The following is an 8,843-nucleotide window of genomic DNA, read 5'->3' on the forward strand; positions in this document are numbered from 1 at the left end:
TGTGTTATTGGAGTAACATTTAGATCATTTTCATCCTCCCTACACTTATTATAGTCCAATGAGTAATTTTAACCAATCAGTTTCGTCCTCCTTATGCTTATTCTAGTGCAATTAGGATTTTTAACCAATGTTGTGCATGCAATAGGTGTATTTGTGTCATCGGATTCATATTTAGGTCATTTTCGTCCTCCCTAGGCTTATTCTAGTCCATTTAGGGTTTTTGTCCAATCTTGTGCATCCAGTAGGTTTGTTTGTGTTGTTGGATTAACATTTTGGTCATTTTCTTCCTCCCTAAGCTTATTCTAGTTTGTTTAGGGTTTTTGTACAATCTGGTAAATCCAATAAGTTCATTAGTGTCATTGGATTAAAATTTAGGTCATTTTCGTCCTCGATAAGGTTATTCTAGTCCATTTATAGTTTTTACCCAAATCTTGTGCATCGAATAAGTTCATTTGCGTCATTGCCTTAACATTTAGGTGATTTTCGTCATCCCTAAGTTTATTCTAGTCCAAGTAACATTTTTATCCAATCTAGTGAATCAAATACGTGGGTTTGTATCATTGGATTGACATTTAGGTTATTATTGTCCTCGTTAGGCTTATTCTGGTCCAATTAAGGTTTTTAACCAATCATGTGCATTCAATAGTTGTGTTTGTGTTATTCGATTAACATTTATGTTACTTTCGTCCTCCATAGGCTTATTCTAGTCTAATTAGGGTTTTCAACCTATCTTGTGCATCCAATAGGTGTGTTTGTGTTATAGGATTAACGTTCAGGTCATTTTCTTCCTCCCTAGGCTTATTCTAGTCCATTTAGGGTTTTTCAACCAATCTTAAGCATCCAATAAGTTCATTTGAGTCATTGGATTAATATTTAAGTCATTTTCGTCCTCTTGAGGCCTACTCTAGTCCAATTTAGGTTTTTAACCAATCTTGTGAATCTAATAGGTGTGCTTGTATCATTGGATTAACATTTAGGTCATTTTCGTCCTCGCTAGGCTTATTGTGGTTCATTTAGGGTTTTTGTTCAATCTTGTGCATCAAAAAAGTTAATTTGTGTTATTGGATTAACATTAAGGTCATTTTCGTCCTCTCTAGGCATATTCTAGTCCAATTAGGGTTTGTAACGAATCTTGTGTATCCAATAGGTGTGTTTGTGTCATTGGATTAACATTTAGGTTATTTTCGTCCTCCCTAGGCTTATTCTTGTCAATTTAGGGTTTTTGTCCAATCTTGTGCATCCAAAAGTTCATTTGTGTCATTGGATTAACATTTGGGTCATTTTAGTCCTCCCAATGATTATTCTAGTTCAATTAGGGGTTTTAACAATTCTTGTGCGTCAAATACGTGTGTTTGTGTCATTGGATTAACGTTTAAATCATTTTCGTGCTCCTATGCTTATTCTAGTCCAATTAGGGGTTTTAACCATTCTTGTGCATCCTATAAGTTCACTTGTGTCATTGGATTAACATTTAGGTCATTTTCATCCTCCATAGGCTTATTCATGTCGATTTAGGGTTTTTAACATATCTTGTGCATCCAATAGGTGTGTTTGTATCATTGGATTAACATTTAGGTCATTTTCATCCTCCCTATGCTTTTTCTAGTCCAATTAGGGGTTTTAAACAATCCTGAGCATCCAATAAGTTCATTTGTGTCATTGGATGAACATTTAGGTCATTTTCGTCCTCCCAAGGATTATTGTAGTCCAATAAAGGTTTTTAACAATTCTTGTGCATTCAATAGGTGTGTTTGTGTCATTGGATTAACATTTTCGTCATCCTTAGGCTTATTCTTGTTCATTTAGGGTTTTTGTCCAATCTTGTGCTTCCAAAAAGTTGATTTGTGTCATTGGATTTACATGTAGATCATTTTTGTCCTCCCTTGGCTTATTCTTGTCCATTTAGGGTTTTTGTACAATCTTGTGCATCCAAAAAGATCATTTCTGACATTAGATTAACATTTAGGTCATTTTCGTCCTCCATAGGCTTATGATAGTCCAATTAGGGTTTTTAACAAATCTTGTGCATCCAATACGTGTGTTAGTGTTAATGTATTAACATTTAGGTCATTTTCGTCCTTCATAGCCTTATTCTAGTCCATTTAGGATTTTTAGCCAATCTTTTGCATCCAATATGTTCATTTAAGTCATTGGATTAGCTTTTAGGTTATATTTGTACGACATATGCCTCCTTGATCATGATTTTGATATAATCTCCAAACATACTATGTATATGCATTATTTGATTGATCTAATGATTTGAATTGAGAAACATGTCAGGCAAATAATCAAACACTATACACTTGGACAAAACTCGGAACTCAAGCAATCAAGCAAAGATGGATGATGTCCTATAAGGCTTGAAGACTGATGTATAAAAGTGTCTAGTGTTAATAGTGTCGATTAGGTAGACTTAATCACAATGATTTCTCATATAGTATTTGCCAATGAAATCATAAAATAAGTTTTAATCAATCAAGTAATAAATCAATTGATAAATCAATTGAGCAATCGATTGTCTGACTCACAAAATAAAGGTTTCACTAAGTTAATCGATTGGGAAATCGATTACTTAAAGGTTTTTATCAAAACCTGTGTTCTGTGTTTAAACAAATCAATTGGACAATCGATTTGCACATCAATTGAGTAATCGATTTTGTGATTCAAGAACCAAGTTCATACTGAGTCAATCGATTGGCAAATCGATTATGAAAATGCTTTTTCATCAGACATGTGTACTGTGATCAACAAAATCAATTGGACAATCAATTGAAATAAGTTTCTTAAGTTGCAAGTTTTGCACTAATCGCTTAGATAATCGATTAATAGAGGTTTCTTAAGTTGCAAGCTTTGCATTAATCGATTAGGTAATCGATTGAAAAAATGAACTGGTTAATCATTTATCAGAAACATATTGCATAATCGATTGACACATCGATTTTAACTAAACAGCTAAGCTACTGTAACAAGCCAAATCGATTGGAGTAAAACATCTTAGTCACTGTGACCAGCCACGCCGATTGACGAATCGATTGAAGTAAAATGTTTGAGTTACAGGGAGAATTTATCCCATTGCCAAATCGATTATGTTAATAAATGAATCGAATGAGTTATCGATTGTTTTGATCTCGTTGTTTGAACAAAACAAGTATAATCGATTAGTCAATCGATTCTGATACAAACTGAGTATCAGTTTCTGATAAGTGCATTAAAAGAATCGATTAGGAAATCGATTAGTTCTTATATTTTCAAGATTCAAGAAAAACAAGATACGCGATAATCGATTAGGTAATCGATTAAGCTGGTATCAAACTTCAATAAAATCGATTACAAAATCGATTTATATGTTGTTTTTCTAAAACTATAAAATGATTCAATCACAATCTTTAAAAAAATATCATATAACACTTTTCATAAACACAGAAAACTAAAAACATACACATTGAGAGAAAGATTGTTATATCTCACAAATACTCATTGGCAAACTACCTTGTGTGACATTTTTTCATTGTGATTGAGTCACTTCTTCTTAGTTTTCTTTTTGTTTCTTTTTGAAAGAATTTTCTGTAATTGTTTTTAGAAATCCAGTAGTGTTACACTGGTGGTTATCTTTTAGGATGCTTGTGTTCATCTAAAAGAAACCTCAGCTTGATCTCGCTAGAGTTTGACGAGTGACTCTTAGGGATAGGTTGGTATTGTGATAGAAGTGGTTGTGAGTTGGATGGATAGGCTATGACACTGGAAAGTCTGTAAAAAATTCCTCAAATGATTCTAGTGAAAGGCTGAAATCTGTTATAGATTTCAGGACTGGATGTAGGTTATCAAAGTGATAGCCAAAACCAGTATAAAAATCTCCTGGTGCACTATTTCCTCTATCTCTTTACTTTTTATATTGATCTTGCATGTGATTGTAAAATTCTGCTATGAATAAACTGTTTGAATCTTTTATTGTTAAAATAGGAATTAATATTAAACAAGTTGGTTTTGATATTAATTCATCACTTAGTAAAGAATTAGATAATCTTGTTGATAATATTGTATAAAACTTCCTAAGGATAGAGGTCATAAAACCAACAATATTTGTCTTCCCTAGGCTTATTCTTGTCCAATTAGGGTTTTTAACAAATCATGTTCATCCAATGGTTCTGTTTGTGTCATTGGATAAACATTTAGTTCATTTTCATCCTCCCTATTCTTATTATAGTCCAATTAGGGTTTTTAACCAATCATGTGCATCCAATAGGTTTGTTTGTGTTGTTGAAATAACATTTAGGTCATTTTCTTCCTTCCTAAGCTTATTCTAGTCCATTTAGGGTTTTTGTCCAATCTTGTTCATCCAATAAGTTAATTTGTGTCATTGGATTAACATTTCGGTCATTTTCGTCCTCCTTTGGCATATTCTAGTCCATTATGGGGTTTTAACCAATCTTATGCATCCAACAAGTTCATTTGTGTCATTGGAATAAAATTTAGGTCATTTTTCGTAATAACATTTAGTTCATTTTCTTCGTCCCTAGGCATATTCTTGTTCATTTAGGAATTTTAACCAATCATGTGAATGCAATAAGTTCATTTGTGTCATTGGATTAACATTTAGGTCATTTTTCGTAATACCTAGGCTTATTCAAGTCCAATTAGGGTTTTTAACCAATCTTGTGCATCCAATACGTGTGTTTGTTTCATTGGATTAACAGTTCGGTCATTTTCGTCCTCCCTAGGCTTATTCTTGTCCATTAAGGGTTTTTAACCAATCTTTTGAATCCAATAAGTTCATTTGTGTCATTGGATTAACATTTAGGTCATTTTAGTCCTCCCTAGGCTTATTCTAGTCCATTTAGGGTTTTTAACCAATCTTGTGCATCCAATAAGTTCTATTATGTCTTTCGATTAACATTTAGGTCATTTATGTCATCCCTAGTGTTATTCTAGTCCAATTAGGGTTTTTAATCAATCTTGTGCATCCTATACATGTGTTTCTGTCATTGGATTAACATTTAAGTTATTTTCGTCCTCCCAAACCTTATTCTAGTCCATTTAGTGTTTTTAACCAATCTTGTGCATCCAATAAGTTAATTTGTGTCATTGGATTAACATTTAGGTCATATTCGTCCTCACTAGACTTATTCTTGTCCAATTAGGATTTTTAACCAATTTTGTGCATCCAATAGGCGTGTTTGTGTCATTGGATTAATATTTAGGTCATTCTATTCCAATTAGAGGTTTTAACCAATCTTTTGCATCCTATAAGTGCATTTGTCTAATTGGATTAACAGTTAGGTCATTTTCGTTCTTCCTAGGCTTATTCTAGTCCAATTAGGGTTTTTAACCAATTCTGTGCACCCAATAGGTTTGTTTGTCTTGTTGGATTAACATTTAGGCCATTTTCTTCCTCCCTAAGCTTATTCTAGTCCATTTAGGGTTTTTGTCCAATCTTGTGCATCCAACAAGTTAATTTGTGTCATTGGATTAACATTTCGGTCATTTTAGTCCTCCTAAGGCCTATTGTAGTCCATTATGGGTTTTTAACCAATCTTGTGCATCCAATAAGTTCATTTGTGTCATTGGAATAAAATTTAGGTCATCCCTAGGCTTATTCTAGTCCAATTAGTGTTTTAAACCAATCTTGTGCTTCCAATACGTGTGTTTGTGTCATTGGATTAACATTTAGGTTATTCTCGTCCTCCCTAGGCTTATTTTATGACATTTAGTGTTTTTAATCAATCTTGTGCATCCAATAAGTTTAGTTGTGTTATTCGATTAAAATTTAGGTCATTTTCCTCCTCCCTAGGACTATTCTAGTCCATTTAAGGTTTTTAACCAATATTGTGCATCCAATAAGATTAAAATTTAGGTCATTTTCGTTCTTCCTAGGATTATTTTAGTCCATTTAGTGTTTTTAACCAATCTTGTGCATCCAATAAGTTCAGTTGTGTTATTCGATTAACGTTTAGGTCGTTTTCGTCCTCCCTAAGCTTATTCTAGTCTAATTATGATTTTCAACCAATCTCGTGCATCCAATAGGTGTGTATGTGTCATAGGATTAACATTTAGGTCATTTTCGTCCTCCCCAAGCTAATTCTAGTCCATTTAAGGTTTTTGTTCACTCTTGTGCATTTAATAAGTTCATTTGTGTCATTGGAATAACATTTATGTCATTTTTCGTCATCCCTAGGCTTATTCTTGTTCAATTAGGGTTTTTAACCAATTTTGAGCATCCAGTAGTTGTGTTTGTGCCATTGGATTAACATTTAGATCTTTTTCATCATCTATATGCTTATTCTAGTCCAATTAGGGGTTTTAACCAATCTTGTGCATCCTATAAGGTCATTTGTGTCATTGGATATACATTTATGTCATTTTAATCCGCACTAGGCTATTTCTTGTTCATTTAGGGTTTTTGTCCTATCATGTGCGTCCAAAAAGTTTATTTGTGTCATTGGATTAGCTTTTAGGTAATATTCGTCCTCCCTAGGCTTATTCTAGTCCAATTAGGGTTTTTTAATCCAATCTCCTGCATCCAACAAGTTAACTTGGTTCATTGGATTAACATTTTGGTCATTTTCGTCATCCCTAGGCTTATTCTAGTCCAATTAGGGTTTCTAACCAATCTCGTGCATCCAATAGGTGTATTTGTGTAATTGGATTGATATTTAAGTCATTAACTTCCTCCCTAGGCTCATTCTAGTCCATTAAGGATTTTAGTACAATCTTGTGCATCCAATAAGTTCATTTGTGTCATTGGATTAACAGTTAGGTTATTTTCGTCCTCCCTAAGCTTATTCTAGTCCATTTAGGGTTTTTGCCCAATCTTGTGCATCCAATAACTTCATTTGTGTCATTGGATTAACATTTAGGTCATTTTTCGTAATCCCTGGGTTTATTCTAGTCCAATTAGGGTTTTTAACCAATCTTGAATTCAATAAGCTCATGTATGTCATTGGATTAACATTTAGGTCATTTTAGTCATCCCTAGGCTTATTCTAGTCCAATTAGGGTTTTTAACCAATCTTGTGGATCCAATAGGTGTGTTTGTGTCATTGGATAAACATTTAGGTTATTTTCGTCCTCCCTAGGATTATTCTTGTCAATTTAGGGTTTTTGTCCAATCTTGTGCGTCCAAAAAGTTCATTTGTGTCATTGGATTAACATTTAGGTAATTTTAGTCATCCCTAGGCTTATTCTGGTCCAATTAGGGTTTTTAACAAATCTTGTGCATCCTATGAGTTCATTTGTGTCATTGGATTAACATTTGGGTTATTTACGTTCTCCCTAAGCTTATTCTAGTCCAAATAGTATTTTTAACAAATCTTGTGCATCCAATAGGTGTGTTTGTGTCATAGGATTAACATTTAGGTCATTTTCATCCTCCCTATGCTTATTCTAATCCAATTAGGGGTTTTAACCAATCTTGTTCATCCAATAAGTTCATTTATGTCGTTGGAATTACATTTACGTTATTGTCGTCTTCCCTAGGATTATTCTAGTCCAATAAAGGTTTTTAACCAATCTTGTGCATTTAATTGGTGTGTTTGTGTCATTGGATAAACATTTAGGCCATTTGCGTCCTCCCTAACCTTTTTCTTGTTCATTTAGGGTTTTTGTCCAATCTTGTGCATCGAAAGAGGTCATTTGTATCATTGTATTAACATTTAGGTCATTTTTGTCCTCCCTTCGTTTATTCTTGTCCATTTAGGGTATTTGTCCAATCTTGTGCATCCAAAAAGATTATTTGTATCATTGGATTAACATTTAGGTCATTTTCATCCTCTATAGGCTTATTCTAGTCCAATTAAGGTTTTTAATAAATCTTGTGCATCCAATACGTGTGTTAGTTTCAATGGATTAACATTTAGGTCATTTTCGTCCTCCCTAGCCTAATTCTAGTCCATTTAGGATTTTTACCCAATCTTAAATGGACTAGAATTAGCTTTTAGGTTCATTTAAGTCATTGTATTAGCTTTTAAGTTATATTCGTCCTCGCTAGGCTTATTCAAGTCCAATTAGGGTGTTTAACCAATCATGCGCATCAATAGTTGTGTTTGTTTCATTGGATTAACATTTAGGTCATTTTCATCCTCACTATTCTTATTCTAGTCCAATCAGGGTTTTTAACCAATCTTGTGCATCCAAGAGGTTTGTTTGTATTGTTGGATTAACATTTAGGTCATTTTCTTCCTCCCTAAGCTTATTAGGTCATTTTCATTCTTCCTAGGATTATTCTAGTCCATTTATTCCTAGGTCGTTTTCGTCCTCCCTAAGCTTATTTTAGTCTAATTAGGGTTTCAACCAATCTCGGGCATCTAATAGGTGTGTTTGTGTCATAGGATTAACATTTAGGTCATTTTCCTCCTCCCCAAGCTAATTCTAGTCAATTTAGGGTTTTTGTTCACTCTTGTGCATCCAATAAGTTCATCTGTGTCATTGGAATAATATTTATGTCATTTTTCGTCATCCTTAGGCTTATTCTTGTTCAATTAGGGTTTTTAACCAATTTTGTGCATCCAGTAGGTTTGTTTGTGCCATTGGATTAACATTTAGATCTTTTTCGCCCTCTATAGGCTTATTCTAGTCTAATTAGGGGTTTTAACCAATCTTGTGCATCCTATAAGTTCATTTGTGTCATTGGATTAACATTTATGTCATTTTCGTCCTCACTAGGTTATTTATTGTTCATTTAGGGTTTTTGTCCAATCTTGTGCATCCAAAAAGTTTATTTGTGTCATTGGATTAGCTTTTAGGTAATATTCGTCCTCCCCAGGCTTATTCTAGTCCAATTAGAGTTTTTTAACCAATCTGGTGCATTCAACAAGTTCACGCGGTTCATTGGATTAACATTTAGGTCA

Source organism: Cicer arietinum, chromosome 5 (assembly GCF_000331145.2).
Source record: "Cicer arietinum cultivar CDC Frontier isolate Library 1 chromosome 5, Cicar.CDCFrontier_v2.0, whole genome shotgun sequence".
Taxonomy (NCBI): domain Eukaryota; kingdom Viridiplantae; phylum Streptophyta; class Magnoliopsida; order Fabales; family Fabaceae; genus Cicer; species Cicer arietinum.